Source organism: Ursus arctos, unplaced genomic scaffold, assembly GCF_023065955.2.
Source record: "Ursus arctos isolate Adak ecotype North America unplaced genomic scaffold, UrsArc2.0 scaffold_14, whole genome shotgun sequence".
Taxonomy (NCBI): Eukaryota; Metazoa; Chordata; class Mammalia; order Carnivora; family Ursidae; genus Ursus; species Ursus arctos.
In genome coordinates, this window is record NW_026622808.1 from 15,770,564 (window position 1) to 15,791,226 (window position 20,663).

The 20,663-nt window shown below is 53.5% G+C and overlaps 1 protein-coding gene across 3 annotated transcripts in view; it reads right to left on the minus strand.

Moving 5' to 3' along the window:
- Positions 1 to 2,049, minus strand: part of PTPRS (protein tyrosine phosphatase receptor type S) — a 96,696-nt gene extending 94,647 nt beyond the window's left edge. For 2 of the 3 annotated variants that reach the window (XM_057311443.1, XM_057311442.1), the window contains exon 1: positions 1,943 to 2,049. The gene's annotated coding sequence lies outside the window, so the exon portion shown is untranslated. The remainder of the gene's footprint in view (positions 1 to 1,942) is intronic. The other variant, XM_057311444.1, reaches the window with a different exon arrangement.
- Positions 2,050 to 20,663: the final 18,614 nt, after the last annotated feature.

A 20,663-nucleotide genomic window follows, 5' to 3' on the forward strand; every position in this document is an offset into this window, starting at 1 on the left:
AGCAGAATCGACCGAATCCCTGGGCCATTAATAAAAGCTCCAGAAGCAGCAGCTGGTATCACAGGAGTAGAGGAGCGGAAGGCTCTCTCCTCTCTTGGGCGGGAGGCGGCTCTGAGGGGGAAGCAGGGTGCCCAAAACAAAAGGAGCCCTTGCCCCCTGCACACCGGGAACAGTAGTGATGGGGGACACGGAGGGAAAGCAAGAACCCCAGCAGCCATAGTCTGCGTGGAGGCCATTGGGGGCTCAGAGCAGGTGGGTCCCTGTCCTTGGGACTCTCAGGGACCCACCAGCTTTGTCCGAGCTTCTTAGAGTGAGTGCTAAGACACAACCTGGACAGCTAGGACACCCCCCCCCCTTCGCTAGCTGGGTTGGCCAGGCTTGCTTTTCAGGGGTTTGGCCAGTGATAGAAGGGCCCCACGCTCAAAATGGGGACTCCCCCAGATGGAGATGGGGGGAACAGGGGAATCCCAGTTGAGCCTTAGGAAGGAGAGGGGAGGTGTCCCCCACTTGGAGGCGCGGAGGAGGCTTCTTAATTTGGGAGATGAGGTCCCTAGGGGGTGACTAAATTTGAGGAAGGGGTATTCTCAAAAGCTGTCCATTTACAGGGCTACCAGAGGAGAATTTGAAATGGGGACAGGGTCACTAAGCAGGAGGTTCCACACGGCGGGGGGCGGGGGGTGCAGACTGTGGCTGAAAAGAAAATCCCAGTTTGCGGAAGGGTTCCCTAATTTGAGAATTCTGGAGAAAAGCAGCCGAAGGGGAGTTCTCCGATTTAGGGGGGTTTCGCGGAGGGAAGTGTCCAGGACTTGGGGGGTGCTAAGAGGGATCCTAAATTTGGGAGAAATTTCCATAAGGAGCAGCGGACTTGGCCGCAACCTGGCCAAAACCCTTTCGACCAGGGCTCGGGCACCCTAACTCCGGGGGCTCTCCTCAAGGCACGCCCCCCCCAGCGCCCCCTTCACCCGGTTCCGACGGCTCCGCCCCCTGGATGACGTCACCTCCCCTCCCCCCCCGCCCCTAAGGGGGCTCCCGGGGCACGCAAAACCCCCGGGGCTGCTGGCTCAAGAGGCGGCTTCCCCTCTCCTGGGATCCCAAGGGGCCCCCAGCGCCGAGGAGAGGTCAGGTGCCCGGTGCGCGCCCCCGTCCGTCTGTCCGCCAGAGTCCCTGGGGCTAGGGGCTGAGCCTCGCCCCGCCTGGGGGGCTGGGAGGGGGCGCCCGGGCCGCAAAAGGGTGGGGCAAGGCCAGGGTGCTGGAGGGGTGGCCCCCCTCCCCCGGGATCGACGAGGCCGGGAGGGCGCTAGGGTGAGACGGCGTTGAGTCGGAGGTCTCCAGGGGAGGGGGATTGGAGAGCGAAGGCGGCGAGCAGAGCAGCCGTCCTGGGCGCACCGGCCGGTCCGCCCTCGCTCCCACCTGGAGCCACCCGTCCCGGGCTGGTCTCCACTCCGGGGCGCCCGCGAGCCCCCCTCCCCCAGCACAGCGCCCCCTGCCTCCAGGACCCGCCCGGGGAGCCTGGCCGGGAGCCGCCGCGGCCAGCTGCCCCTCCGCACACACGCGCGTCCCCCCTCCGCACCTCTGCCCCGCCCGCAGCCCGGGGTGGTGCAGCCGGCGGCTCTGGGCAGCTTCCAATGCCGCGCTCCGGGTGATTCCAGCCCAGCCCCCTCCCCCGCCGCGGCGAAGCCCCCCAGCCCCGCCCGCAGAGCCCTCCCCGCGGCCCCTGCCCGCCCCGGCCCAGCCCCTCGGGGGCATTGTTCGGACGCCGCTCGCCAGGCGCAGCGGCTGGGCGTGCAGCCGGCTGCAGCGGAGCATCCTCCGAGCACAATGGCCGTGCAGGCTTTCCCGGCACAAAGCCGGCGCGCTGCCCACTCCGCTGCCTCCGAGACCCCCACTGGAGCGCCTGCAATTTTTTTTTTAATCGAATTCACGTTTTTTCCCCTCCCTTTACCTGGAGGCTGGCTGGGCTGGGCTCCCCCGGCTCTGCCCCGCTTCACATCCTGGCTGTTGCATGAGATTCGAGCGGAGCCCGAGCGCCAGCGGCTCGCGGCGTGCGCGCGCCGGCCGGGCTGCCGGGCGGGCGGCGCGAGGACACTCACTGCGGCTCGCGCTCCCCTCGCGCCGGATCGCGCGCCCCCCCAGCCGGTGACGTCATCCCTTCCGCCAGCGCCGCCGCCGCCGCCGCCGGCCGGGGGCGGGGCCGGGGCCGGGGCGGGGCCGGTCCGCGCGCGTCACTGCGCAGCCGCGCGGCAACCACGCCCCCCCGCCAATGAGAAGGCGCGGGTTGGTCAGGTGGCCCCGGGGCGTTTAAAGGGCCGCGAGAGCACGTGGGGCGCGGGGCTTTGGGATACGCGGGACGCGTGGGCGGTGGCGTCAGCGCGAGGGACTCCTCCGGCCACGATTCCGCGTCTGAGACCCAGGACGCTTGACACCTAGGGCGTGGTGCTTGGCAGGCTGTGCTTTCGATTCTGCCGCGGCTCCCCCAGCGCCCTTCGAATGCATCCACACTGGCACCCACTACTTGCCCGTGGGTGCCCAGGCTCCACCCCAGCCGGCTCTTTACGGTTCCTCCACCCTGCTCCGTCCTCACTCGGGGCCCTTGCCTCGGCCGTTCCTTCACCTGGAATAGTGCTCCCCCGAGATCTTTCCCTTCTCCTTACGATTTCTGCTCAAACGGCAGCTCCTGGGAAAAGCCCTCCTTGATCACCGCCACCAGCCACCGAGGCTCCATTCTCCAATCCATCATGCTGTTTTTATTCTGGTCACAGTAGGGCGTGACTGCAAAGGGCCTGGGGATCCCTGCGTATTGGTTGAATGGACGAGGGAGCATCTGCTACCGAGTGAGCACTTTACAAACATCCCACCTCATTACCGTTCACTACTGGCCTGGAGTCAGGACGAATCACCGTAGGAACCCCAGCTCAGGCACTGCCTCGCTGTGTAGGTCCCTGAGCCTCAGTTTTCACACCTGCAAAATGGGCTTGCCCCTTGGGGGTCAGTGTCCTGTCCGTGAAATGGGGCAAGATAGAGAACGTAAGGATGAACTGTTGAGGATGCGCTGCTTAGCCTGTAGCTGGTGCTTAGAAATGGAACGAGAAAAAAAGAAAGAAAGGGGAAGGATTACCATAGGAGGTTGGAGGGCTCAAAGACACCAAACAAGATCGCACACTTCCAGATGAGTTCTGAACACGCAGAAGGTGTTTTATTTCCCCAAGGTATGTATTTGGAGAGGGCCTTGTGCCCACAAAAAGGACACAAGTTGAGAATTCGGGGTTTTTCCTCCAAAATCGTTGATTCATTCATTCCAGGCCAAAGATGCAGATATAAACAAAAGGCATTAACCCCGGGAACAAAATGAGAAGGCGGAAGTCATAAATAGGAGAAGAGAGAGGAGAGAATGAATAATTAAACAAGGAACCTAAATTAAGCTCGGAGTTTCCCAGCGGCCAGTGCAGCGGCCAGGTTTGCGGAGCCTATCTCGTTCTCCTTCCTAGCTGCATGACCCTGACCTAACCATTGACAATCTGGCCTTGGTTTTCTCATCCATGCCACGGAGACCCAACCCCATCTTGGTGATGGTTTCTCATACACAGTAGGTGCTCGAGCTGTGTGTGCCCGATGAGGGCAGAGTGAAACGAGGCTGCTGGCTCTGGAAGGCTGGGTATGGCAGGAGCCCCAGCCTGGCCACCTGTTAGGGGAGGGACCTTGAACAAGCTACTCAGCCTCACTGTTCCCATCTGCAAAAGGGGCAACTACATCTCCCACTGAGAGTTCTTGTGACCAGCGGAGGCAAGGGCCTAAGAGGCAGTGTGGCATTTGCTCAGGAAACCCATCCATTCGGGCCATCACTCTGTGTGCCCTGCTGTTTTAAGCATTGAAGACCCAGAAGTGAACAAAACAGGCTAAAAAACGTTCTTGCCTTCCAGGAGTTAACAATCCAGTGAAAGAGATAGATACTATCTCACTCAGGGAAAAAGACCCAAGTCCTCCCTACAGACTACAGGTCCTGAACAACCTGCCCCTGTCACCTTCCTGTCCTCACCTCCAGCTGTACCCCTTGCTCACTCCACTCACCCACACCTCCTCTTTCCTGTTCCTTGCAAATGGCACCATCCAGCCTCGAGGCCTTTGCACTGCCTGTTCCCTCTGCCCAAGACACTGTTCCTCCTGCTCTTCCCATGGTCGGATCCCCTTTCAATTCTCTGAGAGACCCTCCCTGGTCATCCTGCTAAAGTTCACCATTGTCTCAGTACCAGGTTATTACAATTTGGACTGACTTTATATATTTGGCCAGTTTGCTTGTCTTTGTCTGTCTCCCCATGCGAGCTGTGCCTCCATTTGCCCATCTGTAAATGGGGGATTGGAATAGTCTCCATCTCCTAGGGTTGCTGGGAGGGAAAAATGAGTTACATCATGTCAAACACCTGGCACCTAACCTAGAAGAGTCTTCTTGATAAATGGGGCCATCGTAAATGGGAAAACCAGGGTAGCTAGCTGGTTGACCAGAAAAATCAATACCAGGAGAACAGAACACTCTCGTCTGATATTGTCACAGCTTTCTGGCAGCCGCAGGAGCTTGACAAGTGTCAGGAAGGTGTTAAGTCAGACCAAGACTTCCCATAAGCCGAAGCTCCAACAGAACCAGGAGAGAATGTTCTCCCCAGGGGCATGGCTTAAGCCTCCAAGCACCACACGGTGGAAAGCAGTAGGATTGGGAGGTGGGGACTGGGGGGCTCTGGGTCTCTTTCGTGTCTGCAGACCCCAGCACCTGGCACGCTGTGGCTGTGATTCATTCTTTGTTGGGTGAAAAGTTCAGCCCATGAACACTTTCATCTTCTTCTGCAGGCGGGTGGGGAGGGCCTCCTCCTTGCCTGCCAGCCCAGCCTCCACCCCAGAGTCTCCCAGAACCTGGTAATTAGCTCCATCGTGTTTTTGTGGAGACAACTTCAAGAAGACCGTCAGCTGTCCATTACTGCAGAGAAACAGGACTCCTCATGCCAAGTTCAGGATCGTCTGCACAGAACCCAGCCTTAAATTCCCGCAAGACAGGTCCAAAACATCTCCCCAGCAACTTTGCCCCATGCCAGCAATTTCAACGTGATGATACATCCCCTCCAATTAAACCCTGTGCATATGCACCCTCGCTTTCTCTCGTTGTAGGTTTCCCTCAAATGCCAAGGAGAAAAGGGGCAGATGGGAACACCTCATTTGCTGACCACCTGCTCTTCACTGGGGTCCACGTGGGTCTCCTTCGGGGGTCCACTAATTTAGTATATCAGGCAAACACCGGCGCTCTGGAGTCAGAGAAGCATAGCTTCAAATCCTGGCTGTGGCATTTGATGAAATTCAACATCTCTGCATGATAAAAAACACTCAAGGCATAGAAGGCACTTCCTCAGCCTGATAAAAGCGCATCTATCGCTAACATCATAACTTAACAGTGAAAGACTGGTTCTCTTCCCCCCAAGATCGAGAACAAGACGAGGATGTCTGCTCTCACCATTCCCACTGAACATGGTACTGGAGGTGAGAACCTGGCAATTAGGCAAGAAAATGAAATCAGACACACCCAGATTGGAAAGGAAGGAGTAAAACTAGCTCTATTTGCACGTGACCTCATGTTGTATTTAGAAAATCTTAAGGAATCCACTAAGAAAGTATTAAAAGTAGTATACCCGTTCCTTGGGGCTGCAGGACATAGGATCAATACACAAAAATCCATTGAACTTCCTATGCAGTAGCAATGAACAAACAAAATGAAGTTAAGAAACCAATTCCATTTACAACCGATCAAGAATACAATACATAGGAATACATTTACCAAAAGAGATGCAAAACTCATACTATAAACACAACGAAGTATTGCTGAAAGAAATGGAAGGAGACCTAAGTAAATGAAAGGCAGCTCGTTGGTGGATGGGGTTGGAAGGCTTAATATTGTTACAATGGCAATATTCCCCAAATTGAACTACTCATCCCTATCAAAATCCCAATTGGCCTCTTTGCAGAAATTGACAATCTGATCCTAAAATTCCTAGGGGAATTCAAGGGACCCAGACTTCCCAATTTCCCAGTGGTATTTCAAAGCTACAGTCACTGGGGGTTCTTGGGCAGCTCAATCGGTTGGGCATCCGACTCGATCTTGACTTGGGTCTTATTCTCAGGGTCATGAGTTAGAGCCCCGTGTTGGGCTCCACAGTGGAGCCTACTTTAAAAACAAAAAGCAAACATAAAGCTACAGTCATCAAGATATTGCGATCCCAGGATAGGAACAGACATGCAGATCAATGGAATAGAATTGAGAGCTCAGAGTAAACATGTAGGGTCAATTGATTTTCTTTCTTTTTTTTTTTTTAAGATTTATTTATTTGAGGGGGAGTAAGGGAGAAGGACAGAGGGAGAGGGAGAGAGAATCCCAAGCAGAGTCCCCACTGAGCTGGGAGCCTGACCCTGAAATCATGACCTGAGCCGAAATCAAGAATTAGTCATTTAACCACTTAGCCACCCAAGTGCCCCAGGGTCACATGCCCTTGTTGATTTTCAACAAGACTGTCGATTTAGTGAAGGAAAAAAATGGTCTTTTCAGCAAGTGGTCCTGGGGAAGCTGCATATCCTCATACAAAAGAATGAGTTTGGACCCCTACCTCACACCATATATAAAAATTCACTCAGAATGGATCATAGACCTAAACATAAGAGCTAAAACTCTTGGGTGAAAACATAGGCATAGATCTTTATGATCTTGGATTAGACAATGAATTCTTTTGGGATTTCTTTTGGGGTGATGAAAATATTCTAAAATTAGATTGTGAGTGGTTGGTGATGATGAGGGTTTGTTAATATACTAAAAACGGTTGAATTAATATACTTCAAATGGGTGAATTTTTTGGTGGGTAAATTATATCTCAATAAAACTGTCATAAAAATTCTTGCCTATGCCACTTCTGTGTCGTATGACCCTTGAAATTAGGTATAATTGAAGCGATCTCGCTTGGTCTTTTCATGAGAGTCACCAGAGCTGTGACACAGGGAATTATTTTGGGGAGTGTAAAGAAATAATCAAATCTAAACATCCCAGTGGAGGGAACAAGGTTGAATTAACCAGGTACAACCCCACAGTGGAGTAGTATATAGCTATGAAAAAGGATTGGGAGCATGGACCCATGGGGAAGGATCTCCAGGATAATCTGTTAGTGACAAATGCAAGTGGAGAGCTTTGATGATCACATTCTACCTCTTACAAAAGTTTTCAGCTTATTTTTCCATTATTTTAACATGAGCAAATGCATATATTTGCATGTTTATAAACCCAGGTCAGCACCACCATCCACATTAAACAAGGAGTAGAATTGATGGGCTATTCAAACAATTCTTTCTTAAAATAGCATCTTTCTGTCTTTGTGGTAACAGAGTAGCTGTGCATCTTCGTGCTGGTAATGGTCGCACAAAGCTGACAGTGTGATAAAATGGTAAAGAATGACACACACACACACACACACACACACACACACACACACTTAAACCTCAAAAGCCTGAAAGAGGTTGGTGGATTGTAGAATGCCACTTTCCTGATGTTGACAGTGTTCTCTGATTTTGGAAGATGCGACCATTGGGGGAAGCTGGGTACAGCGTACATGGGCTTCTGTACTATTTTTTGCAACTCCTTCTGAATCTACAATCATTTCAAAATAAAGTGTTTTTAAAGGAACATACTGAAAGGCGAAGAAGCACCCCACAGTGTGTATGTGCAGGGTGCTCCCCGTGGCTGGACCTGAGTGTTGCTTCCAGGTTTTGGTGCCTGTGAACAATGCCAGGCTGCACGTCCCGACTCACATCATCCCCGTGAGCTGCTTTCCCTAACTCTCCATCAGACCGCACCATTCTCCATGTGAGCTGTTACGGACAGTTAGTGAGAGAAGAAACCGAGGCAGCCCTAAGTCTCTGATGCAGGAAGATCAGAGGGCATTTGTGGGGTGGAGCCCAGGACTCAGGGTCCGGACCCCTCATGTTCCCCAGCCCTGGGAGCCTCTATTTGTTTTCTGCAGCTGCTAAACAATGGAAACGTGTTGTTTCCAGCCCTGGTGGCCAGAAGCTGTGTGGGCAAGGCTGACTCCTTCTGAGGCCACGAGAATGAGTCTGTCCCAGGCCCCTCTCCTGGCCTTGTAGACGGCCACCTTCTCCTCCCTGGATCGCTCACACCATCTTCCTCTGTGCCTGTCCCTCTCTGTGTCCATTACCCCTCTTCATGAGAACACCAGTCATACTGGATCAGGGCTCATGCCAACGACTGCATTTTAACTTGATGACTCCCTGAAAAAAACTGACTTCCCAGTAAGATCACATTCTAAGGCCCCGGGGGGGGGGGGTGTTAGGACTCCAGTGTATCTCTTTTAGGGGGGTGCAAGTCAACCTGTAATGGAACCTTGCCCAGAAGGTGACTCAGCTTAAACTCATCCAGCGCTTCTCTGCTCCTAGATAATTAAGGGGCTTGGCACCCCCGAGACACACTACTGGAGACGCCGGACCCCAGACCATAAATCACCAGCAACCAGGCAATGAGGTCCAGGCTTTAGGGCCTTGGGGAAGGCTGGGGGACCCCATACCTGCCGGGCACATGGAGAGATCAAGGGCTTTATGGCACCACCTCCCTGGGGATCCAATGACAGTCTTCAAAACTGGGCTCTATCATGTCCTACCAGCTGCTGGAGCAGACGGGCCTCCTGTCTTACCTGTTCTCAGGGGCAGAGTCCTAGATTTTCCACGGGTGGGGTGGGGGGCTACGCTAGGTGTTGCAGCCAGGGTCCAAGGGACACACCCGGCCTCACCATCCAGATGCCAAGCCAGGGGCCTCCCCCCACTTTTGTCACAGGCCCCGTGCGTGGCACCGGGACCTCAGGGAGGGCACGGGGAGATTTAAGTGATTCACATAGAGCATGAAAACCATGCAATCACTGACTGCCAGAGGTATTCCCTTGTATTTTCTTTCCAGGAGAAAGTCTTAGGCAGGTGCTAGGTGGGTCCTGAATGCTTGCCTGCCGATGTTTGCTCAACACTTTTCCCAAGAAGGAGAGCACCGACCTGGCTGGGAGTCTGTGCAGGAGAACCCAGCGGCTGCTCCAATCTGATAATTTCGCTCCTGAACATTTGTTAATTTCACGGCTGGGCCCCCATTGTCTGTCTCTGTAAACTTCAGCCTGACTCCTTGAACTTGCTATTTTTACTTGCCTTTGTGTACCCCTTCGCTTGGCTGGAGAGGTGTGGCGTATTGTTTCTCTTTAAGAAAGAAGTTTACTTACCTGGAAGCAAGTGAATTTAAGGAAAATACTAAGTAACCAGTGGTCAAGGTCAAGCACTACCCAGAGACTGCTGTTTGAGGAGCGCTCAAGTCCAAATACAGCTTGAATTATCTTGTTGAAACTTGGTGATGCCCGGGCAGGATGGACCTTCCTGAAACCCATTTTACGGAGAAGGAAACTGAGGCTCCGTGATGTGACATCACGGGCTCAGGGACAAGACTGGAACGAAGACCAGCCTGACTGACCTTTTCTTCCGTGACAGTCCTGCCTCTGGACGTTTTCCCCACCTGTGCCTGCTGCCTCGCTTGTCCTCCTGACCCTTCCCCCCCAGCCCTTGGTGCTGCTTATGACTTACTTGCGGAAGTCACTAGGAAAGCTCACTGGGGATGGGGGCGGGGGGCGGGGGGCTGCTCATTAACCCATCCCACAGAGCCAAGCACACCCTGGGGATAGCTGAACACCTGCTGAGTGTGTGGGACCTCCCCTTTGTGTGAAAAGGGTTAACTCACTTCATTTACATCTCACGCCCAGGTGCATCTTGGGAATAGGCTGTGGCACAGCTGCAGTGGGGTGGGGGCTAGCCCTGGAGCACCTGGGACAGGTAGATGAAGGGGAAAGGGTTTATTCTGGGCAGAGAGAGAAGGCTCTGAGGTGGGGCATGCGGGAAGGATGAGACACAGGTCACCCTTACTGCTGTGAGGTCGGTCACGGTGACATCCCTTCTCCCCATGATGAGCCAGAGACGTGCAAGCATTTAGAAGTATGTTTCTCCCCCCCCCAGAAGATTACAAAACTACCCTTAGTCTGTAGTTTGGGTACAAGGTGTGTCCTTCCAAAAGTTGAGAGCGTAGCAGCCAGTGGTAGGGGATTCAGCCCAGCCTGTGTGGACATGTGGGTGGTCCACACCGTGCCTGTCACTGGGTTGGCTTTAACCACGTGCTTCTTAGGGCAGTACCCGGCACACAGTAGGTACTTGATAAACCTACGATAAACTGTTGCTATATCACGCCTCTGAACGAAATCTCCTTCTTTGGGGAGCGGGGATGTGGCTTGGCCAGGACACACAATGGGCACGGAAGGATGTCTCTGTAGGGGCTGGAGCATCCCCCCCCCCCCCCCCCGTCACCCTCTCAAGCTCCCACCCAACCACGCGGCTGCGAGTGGGATCGTCCTGGCAGCGGAGACGTCGCGCAAGATAAAACGGGAAGTGCTAAATAAATCTGCTCGCCTGGCGTCCCAGTTACCCGTGCAGCTCCTCTCCTGGTGCCTGGCTCTCTGGGGCCCTTGAGGGGGGCGCTTTTCCTGTGCCCGAGAGACTTGGGGCCGCTGCATTTACACGCTGCCCATGGGCCCCCAGCTTATGGTCACTATCCTTGTCCCCCAATGTTGTCATGACTTTTCTTGGAACAGGAAAAAAACTGAAATATTGGGGCGTTCCTGAGCTGGGAGCAGGTGGCCCAGGGAAGGGGGAAGGTCATGGACACAAGACAATAGAAACTTCCATCTCATGAGCACCTGGCTGGGGTCTGAGAGCTTCCCATACAGCCAAGCAGCAATAATCCTCTTCGTGGAGGGAGACTGATGATTTCTGCCCTTTTTACAGCAGAGCAAACCGAGGCTCGGGGCGGGGGCACTGACATTCATAAGGCTTGGGGGAGGCAGGGCTGGGCTTTGGGCCCCAGGTCTGACTTTGCTCGTTTCTTGATTCATCCATGCATCTGACAGGTACTTATTGGGCGTCTACTGTGTGCCAGGCCCTGGGGACACAGCAGGGAACAAAATAGGAAACAATCCCTGGCTGGCTTGTTAATAGGAGAGACAGGCATGAAATCAGACAAATAACTCTGTGGTGGGAAGTGCTGGGGCAGAAAATGAAGCAGGAAAGGGGAAGGGCTGGGGGTGTGCTTTTAAACAGGGTGGTTAGGGAAGGCCTCACTATGATTCGTTAACAAAGGCCGGAAGGTAGTGAGTGAAAAACATCCCAGGCAGTGGGCACAGCCGTGCAAAGGCCCTGGGGCAGGGCAGGGTCGAGCATGTTGGAGGAGGAGGCATGTTGGAGGTCGAGCGTGTTGGAGGAGGCCCCCGTGGCTGTAGCAGAGTGAGAGAGAAGGAGGAGGGAGGGGCAGGGAGGGAACAGGGAAAGTCACACAGGGCCTTGTGGGCTTTTACCTCATGCTTCCCCCCTCCCCCCAGAGGAGGGAGCCCAGAAGGGCTGAGGGCAGAGGAGGGAGGCTCCTGATTCAGGTGTTCACAGGCGCCCTCTGGCTGCTGAGGGGAGGACGACGGGGCGGAGGAGGGAGCGTGGCAGGGGATCCAGGTGGGCGATGATGGGAGGCTCAGGTGCTATGAGACAAGGTTGAGCTGTGCAAGCCCCCCACTCCGGGCAGGGCCCCAGGGGCCCCATGACTCAGTGAAGGGGTGCCCATTCCACCCTGGGCATTTGAGCAGGAGTCCCCAGAGGGCTGAGATGGAGACACGGATGCCATCGCTCCTAGTGGCCTGTCAGGTGCTGCCAGGCACTCCCAGGGTGTGCCAGACCTCGCCACAGCCCCAGGGACAACCACGGTCCCACTGATGGTCGCAGTTAGAGATACCACCAGAAATGATGTTTTCCAGGTGCAGTATCTGTTTCCAGACACTGTTCCTGGTGCTTCCCCGGGACCCCCTGCAGCCCTGGAGTTCTGGACTGTTATGACCCCATTTTATAGGTGGGGCACGGACAGGTTGAGGACCAGCCCAGGCCTGCACGGAAGATCTGGAATTGGAAACAGAGTCTTGGTGACACTGAGTAGAGCGAAGCCAAGGTTGCCTTGGGGTCTCAGTCGGGCCCCCTCTGACCTCGCATCACAGGCACCCAGAGAGACAAAGGGCCTAGGAGGACAGTGGATTTCCCAGGCAGAAATCCCTCTCTGACATAGGCTGGCCTTGCACACTTCCAGGGATGGGAGCCTCACTCCCCATACGGATAGTCACCTTTGCTTGGGACATTGCTAAGAGCTATTTTCCTCTAACCTGACTGGTCTGCATCTTCTCCCCGGCCCTGGTCCTGCTGCCTGGAGGGTGCTCAGAAAGTCTCCCTCCTCCCCCAACTTCTCCTTCCCTCTCCCCATTTCCCCCCTTTCTGTCCTCCTCCTGGCAGCCCCTCAGATTTTTTCCTAAGGAACAAGATCGGAGACCAGATGAATCCCAGGTTTTGGAGTCATACACGCCACTTGGCAGCTCTGTGGCCCCGGACAAGCCATGCCATCTCTCTGAGCCTCGATTTCCCCATCTATTAAAAAGAGGGGCAATATTCCCCATCTTGGTGGCCCCTGGGGCCCCCGCACCCAGCTCACATGGCAGATGCTCAGTGAATGTCAGATGAATGTTTCCCCTTTCAAGTGTTGGTCCATTGCTCGTTCCTTGTATATGCTCCAAGCCTGACCCTTCTCAAAGCATCCCAGGGCTCCCGGGGTGACTCTCCAACCCCCGGACCCACAAGGCCTAGCCAACCTCTATCTGCTCTGTCTTCTCCTTCTCCACCATGAGCCCCTTCCTGGCTCACAACCTCTGCACGCGCTGTTCCCTCTGCTAGGAATGCTCTTCCCAAGCACTTGGCTTTCTCCCCTTTATCTGGTAGCTAAGAAGTCAGATGCGGTCCTCCTCCCTGCTTCCTGCCTCCTGCAAGTTTGTGTTTAAATCATTAACTGGGATAGTTAATTGTGTAATTAACTGCGTAACATCTGTCTTCGCACACATTCTGTGTGCCACGAGGGCAGGGCTTTTTATCTGCTTGTTCGCACTTGTGTCCCCAGAACCTTGGATTGCACCTGACATACATTAAGTGCTCAATAAATGCTTGTGAGTGAAAAAAATGAATGACACGTGTTATATACCCAATTCCTCCTGCTTCTTCCCTATGTTCCAGTTTATCAGAGTTTTCTGAATTAAATACACTCCTCCTGGTGAGGTTCCAAACAGAGAACGTGGCACAGTCACCTCCCCATTTTTACACTCCATACTCCTGTTAATACAATCAAAATGTTTTCACTTTCCACCCCCACCCGCCCTTTTCTGCTTTTCTCATTCAGGAGAGGAAAACGTTAAAATGTGTTGATGTAGTCAGAAGTGTTTTAAGCCTTCAGACAATTCAGACTTGAGAATCAAGTGATGGCGGAAGAGCTAAAAAAAATACATTCTCGTTTATTAGGAGGAAAAAGAAAATGCCATTTCAATGAGACTGAGGCTCAGTTAATGCCGGAATATAAAGATAGACACTTCCTGTCCTCGACACGCAAACTTCACCCACAGCTGCGGGTGCCAGGCCCTGGAGAGAGGCTGGGGCAGGGCAACCACAAAGAGAATGTAATTGCTCCGGAGTTAAAACCCTACATGGTCGTGTTCGCGGAGCCATGCCAAGACTGAATGAAGGTCGCAGAGGATGTGAGACACTGTGGGGAGGGAATCGTCCTTGGGAGGAAGATAGGAAGGGCACGGCCACAGCCCCCAGGAGAAGGGATTCTAGTGTCCTGTTGTCAGACACGCGTGGGGTCTTGGCTCGGTCTGGTCTTGTGCAGATGTTTATCCTCCTGGGGAGGGAGGTTTCTAGTGAAAACCCAGGTACTTACTGTGTGAGCCTGGGCACATTGCATTCCCGCCCTGTGCCTCAGTTTCCCCACCTGCCACGTATGGATCATACTTAATATTGAAATTTTAATATCAGCTATGATTACTTGCTATTATTATTCGCTCTACTTATTGTTTTACTGTTGCTTTTACAATACCTCTTCTGGGGTGTCTGCCCAGCCCATGGGCTTTTCCTAAGAATTGCCCTTGATCTCTGCCCCACTAACACGTAACCCCCCACCTCGTTCACAGTGTGACCCCACCCTCCTGTCTTAACAGATTGGACCAGGGGCCAGGCTGAGCCAACCAGATTATTTGCCCTGGGGGTTTAGACAGAGGACCCCCAAGTGCCAATGGCACGTTCCAGACCCTGCGGACCACACCCTGCCTTGTGGGAGGGACAAGCAACCTGAAGAATTGCAGATCGCAACAATTGTTCCCAAGAAGTAAAAGCATGGTAACCCGATGGAGTGGGAGGTGTTGGGGAGCCTTTAGCCGGGGTGTGGTTGGAGGCAGAAGAAATCCCTGAAGAGCTACGAGACGCCGTGGTGGGCAGAGCGAACAGCCAGGGCAAAGGTAGGGCTGGGAGTCTGGATTTCATCCTTGGGGTAATGAAAAGAAACTGAAGGCATTTTTAACAGGGAAAGGATTACGTTTGTGACTTAAAAATGTCATTCTGGAAGATGAAGGAGCTGTGTTTCCTGAAAAGAGAAGTCAGCCGGTGTTTACCCCACAACTCCAACTGCACACCTGCTCATTGATGGGAAGTTGCTGCTTGGGGGCTGTGTTGAGAAAGATTCTGAGCCAGTGTCCCAGTTCTGCTGTGAAAAGAGATGCTACAATCTATTAGTGATGCCTGGATCCTGTCTCCTGGGGAAAGAGTTCAGTTGTTGATTAGTGATGCCTGTCATGGGCAGCTGAACAGACCGCCTTGGCCTGTGTGTTATGTGTGTGCCATCCCAGAGTGAAGGAGTGCTTCTGCCCACAGAAAATCCTCCACACCCTTCTGGCCAGGACAATAGGACAGATCCAGGACTCAGACAGATCAGGGTTCAAATATTGGCTGGACTGCTTCTTCCTTGTGTTGACTTTAGTTAAGTTGCTTCCCGCCACAGAGGGTCATTCCCTCCTCTGCAAAGAAGGAACAGAAATCTTGCCCTGGAGGAGTTCTTCTGTGGGCTGTATGAAGTGGTATGTGTGACCTGCCCAGCATGCAATAGGGCTCGGCTGTGGTTGATGTCGGCCTCCCCAGAACCCCTTGCTGCACCCCAGGATCTGAGACCAAATCAGTTTTATCTCCAGACCCAGCTCCAGGGTTGCTTCCAACTCTGCCCTCCAGACCTGGCAGATCCCCTCGGCTGCATCTTGCACCTGGGTTCTGTCTCCAGAACTGCCAGTGCCTTGGCATCCACCATCCACCGGCATGCCCCCACCTGGTGGTGTCATACATGGAAAAAGTGGGCACAAGGACAGATTGGCCTTGGACTCCACTGTGTATGGGGGGGTGGGGTGGTCTCACGCCTGGCCTCCACTTGCTTCCCCCCACCTGGGCCTGCCAGGGAGGTGCTCCCTGCCAACCTGAGTGGGGACTGTCCTTATGCCTGACCGCCCCCCAGCTCTTGGCCTGCTATGCCATCATCAATGTTTATGTCTGCAGGTGGCCGGAACCACTTTGCCTCCTCTGTTACTTGGCATGGACTGCAGGGATCTTGGGGGACTGTGAGAAGGGGGACCCCTCAAAAGCATCTTGTTGGTGTCTGACCCAGGGGTGACTTTGGACAGCAGTGCATATGGCGGATGGCACAGTGGTGAAGCAAGCTGGGGACCAGAAGGCAGAGGTGGCCTCTCCCCGCTTCCCCAGGCCCTGCCTGGCCCCTTGACTCCCACTCCTACCTCCCACCTCAACATCCCATCTTCTACTCAGCAGCCAGAGGGAACATTCCAAACACAGAGCCTACTCTGTCCCTGGGCTGCCTGGTTCCATCTGTGGCTGCTCTTGTCCCCAGGCTAAATCCAAGATCTCACACTGCCTAGGAGGTGCCCCCAGACCCTGAGCCATCTTCTTCCTCCTCATTCCACTGCCCCACCCTGTCTGGCCCTCTTTCTGTGCTGAGCTCCGAACTCCCCACCCTCTCTTCGTGTCCTCACGTGGGCCATCTTTGATCTCACCTCCAGACCTTTGCACATGCTGTTCCTTCTACTCCAGTGCTCTTCCTTCCCCCTCTCACCTGGCTGACTCTTCAATCTTCAGGTCTCAGCCCTGATGTCGCCTCTCCAAGGAAGCCCCGTTGATACCTTCCACCTGGGGTGGGTCAAATATCCTTGCCTGGGTCTCCTACCACTCTCTGTATGGCTGCCATTGAAGCTTCCACTGCCTGTTGTGCTCCCCACTCATGTGTGCCTGCTCAGTGACATTCCCGTCACCCTAAAGTGTTGCTTCCCTGGGGGTTCCCATGATTCACATGCAGACCTGGGGCTGAGGGAAGCTGCTAGAACTCGGGTCTGCCTGCTAGGCTTGGGTTCAAATCCTGGCTGTGCCACCCACGTGCCACGTGACTTTGGATCTGGGGTTCCAGCTCTCTGAGATTGTTTCCTCATCTGTAGATAGGGGCTACAGGTAAGGTTCATTCAGTGAATGACTGCAGAATGAATGGGTGAATGAATGAATGAATAAATGAATGAATGAATGAATGAATGAATTGCCCTTGTCAGCCTGTTTTACACATGGCATCCAGAGTTTCTTTAAAACTTGACTCAGAAGATTGAGTCACTCCTGAACCAAAATCTTCCATAGGTCTCCAGTGCTCTCTCAATAAAGTCTGCATTTCTCCCTGCCCACCCACACAGCCCTGCATGACCTGCCCCGTCCCTTCCCTGGCCTCACCTCCTACCACACTCCCCCTTGCTCACTCTGTTCCAGCTATTCAGGCCTCCTCATTGCTCCTGCAACATACCAGGCATGGTCCTGCCCCAGCCCCTTTGCTGTGTCAGGCTGACACAGTTTCCCAAAGTCTTGGCTGAGCTTCCAGCTTCTCCTTATCACTGAACCCTCAGTCTAAATGTCACCTCCACTGAGAAGACTTCCCTGATCACCCTGAGAATACGCCCAATTATTTTCTGTCCCCATTCATCTCCTTTTTAGCTCCAACCCCCGTTTGGTAAAAATCCCTGCTTTTGTCAGGGATTATTCACCTGTCCAGTGTCCACCTCTCCGGCTAGAGCTGTGTCACCTGCCTTCTTTTGAACCTGAGTTTGTTGATTTGTCAAGAGGGGGAGTGTATGCGCCACCAGACATTGAGCCCATAATTGACCACCTTGTTCCGTTCCAGCACCTAGAACAGAGCCTGGCACACAGTAGGCGCCCAGTACGTGAAAGGATACATGAACAAGCAGACCAGCTGGGCAGCATCCTACCGGGCTCCTCTGGCAGGCTCTCCGAGCTCCATCTCCCTGAGGCTGATGAGCTGGGTCTCAGTGAGGAGGCACAGGGGAAAGGGTGTGGCATCTGTGTCCCCCACGTGTGTCCTTGCTCCTGCCCGTGAGCAGAGGCAGGTGGATCCCATGATGTCCAGGGACTCCCTGCGTGGGTACACGCCGCACCCGCTCATGGGACTGGTCCCTCCAGCATACCAGTGCCTGGGCTGCCCCCCCCCCCCGCCCCATGAACCACCAACCCGCATCCCCCCCGCATGTTTTCCCCTCCCTGCCTCCCCATATGCCGTCAGCCAGTGGACAGACGCTCTGGATCTGGGTGGAAGGGCGAGGCTCTTTCAAACCTCCCAGGAGGACAAACATTAATTAAGCACTTACTGTATACCAGGCCCTGTTCCAAGCCCTTTATTCCGGTCTCCACATTTAATTCTCCCACCGTCCTATAGGGTTGGAAGTGTTATGAGCCCCACGTTCCAGGTGGGGAAACTGATGAGCTGAGAGGGAGCGTCTTGCCTGCAGCACAGAGCTGGAAAGGATGTGTATGGCGGTGTTGTCTGCAGTAGCAGAACGAAAATGCAAACAACCTAAATGTCCATCCCCAGGGATGGGTTCCAACAGTCTGCTTTAATACCCCAAAGAATTGCAAACAGGTGTTCCAACCAAAACTTGTACACATATATTCCTCGCAGCAGGATCCACAGTAGCCAAAAGGTGGAAACAGCCCAAATGTCCACTGACAGATGAATGGATAAACACGATGCAGTCCATCCACACGCTGGAATATCAGTCATCCTTACAAAGGAAGGAAATCTGACACAAGCCACGATGTGGACGGACCCTGAGGACACTGTGCTCGGTGAGAGGAGCCAGACCCAGAAGGACACATCCCACAGGACCCCACGCCCAGGAGGACCCCAGAGGAGTCCCGTCCACACAGACAGAGAGTGGATGATGGGAGCCAGGACTGGGGCAGGGGCTGGGGAGTCTGTGCTTCATGGGGATAGAGTCTCCGTGTGGGGAGATGGAAAGTTCTAGAGACAAAGGGCGGGGGTAGCTGCACGAAGGTCTGAGTGTGCTTCCTGCCGCGGAGTTGTGCACTTAGAAATACTTAAAATGGTAAATTTTATACTATGTGTATTTTACCACAATAAAAGAAAAAAGCCCAGCTTAGTGTCTCAGAGGAGTGGTAGGCAGCTGTAGAAAAAGTAAGGGTCCATGTACCAGTAAGACAGTCTCTCAAAGGCGTATCGCTGAATGATGGCAAGGAAAGTGCGGGACAGCGTGTGAGTACACGCGCACGAGTGCCTGAGGAAAGCGGGTAGGAAGGGAAACACACACACGTGCTTATGTGAGCACCTGGTGCTTATGTGAGCACCTGTGGTCCTTGGATCTGTAACAATGGCTGCCTCTGGGGACGGGAGCCACGTGACTGGGGCCAGCTTGGGGAGGAGGATTTTTTTTCCCCTGTGAACTCTTTTGTACCCTGAAAGCAGAAAAACATGATGGTAAAAAGCCCAGCTCTGCCTTTGACCAGCTGTGTGACTCTGGGCAAGTCACTTAACCTCTCTGTGCCTCAGTATTCTCACCTACAAAACAGGAATGGTGAGACCTACCTCAGAGGGCTGTTCAGATGAGGATATAATGAATTAACACCAATCAGGTGCTGGAAACAGGCCTTGGCATAAGGTGGGTGCCATCTAAGCATTGCTCTTGACTTGTATACCCTGTTCCATCCTGATCAATCCAAACAAAGAAATCTCTAAGACTAAATTTTTTTGAACATTGAATGAATGGTGTGTGGAGAGTGCTTAGTGCCTGGCACCTAGCCCATGGTTGGCATCAGCAATCTCCGAGCTGGTGAGCTCACCCCTTCTCCTCCCTGCTCCCACCCTCAGCCTCCAGGGACCCAGACTTAGAGCAAGTGACGCAACCTGGGGAAACCGAGTCCCTCTGGCCACAGGCGCTCCTGCAACACCTTGCCTGCACAGGGGATGGGAAAAGGGAGGGCCCTCCGGGCATTTTGTCCTCTGGGGAGGGTTGAGGGTGAGAATCAGCTCCTATTTGCCTTAATTAGCATCTTGAAGGAGCTGGTTGCCATGACTTCAGGAGGAAGTTGTGGTCTGGGGTGGAGCCTGGCCCTGGGGCGCCCCAGGAGGAACCTCATTCCCCCTCCCACCAGCGGCTGGCCTGGCCTGCCCACTCAGCCTCCACACTCAGCTTGATCTGGGTTCCCATCCAGACTTTCTTCTCGCCCCCGCCGGCCCCTTTCCTCTTCTGTGAATTAGGACTAATAAAATCATCTCCTTTCTAGGGCTGTTGGGAGTACTGTGGCTGTGATTAATTATTTCACTGGGAGAGAGTGGTTTTAAATATGACCCCACTTGTGATTCCCAAACTATTTCCATGCATAAAAAAACGCAAGGAACACACACCACAATGTCAGTAATGGTCACATCTGGCAGCTGCAATATGAATAATAAGTATTATTAATGTTTTATAATAATTATATAATAATTTAAATAACACTTGTAACTTACTACTTAAATAATAATAATCTAATAATAATACTTATTAAGCAACTACTAAGTGCTACAAGCTTTAGGTGCAGAACTCATCTAGTCTTGAGGTGGGGGTAATGGTGACCCCATTGTACAGACAAGGAAACTGAGGCTCAGAGAGGGGACATGTCTGAAGGATAGTGAGGCAGAGCTGGGACGAGACGCCTCTGTGAGGGTTTCCACTTACCTCCACCTGTCCAATTCTGCCCACTTTTCAGGGGATGAGAGACACAGAAATATGACACAGCTCCAATGGGGAAATGTTTGGTGCAGGTGCTAACAGGTCTTCTGATCAACCAGAATAGCAGTGAGCAGAGTTTGTGGTGCAAGAGGAGGTTGGCTTTTCCAACCTTGCCCCAGGGCCGGAAAAGCCCAGTGAAGGGATTTTTTTTTTCAGCTGATGTGAATGTTGTGGACCCCGAGACTTGAACCCCAGAACCGGTCCTTCAGAGAAGGGCTCAGTGGGAGGGAGCTCTGCCCAAGCCCGAGCATGGCCCACAGCCAGGGAGGGGGAAGGCACGGCATGGCTGGTTCTGGTCCATTCAACAAACTCAGGTTGATGATGGTGAGCAAGGCAATAGGGGAGGGAACCATGGAAGCAAACCTTAGCACTACTTTGAGGATCTCAGGAGAATAACCAGAGGGAGCAGGGGAGGGAGCAGGACAGGCCTGGAGAATGAGCAGAGCATAGGACCCAGCATGTGTAGACACTGAAGGGATGGGTGGAAGAATGGATGGATAAAAATGGGTGGATGGGTGGATGGATGTATAGATGGATGAG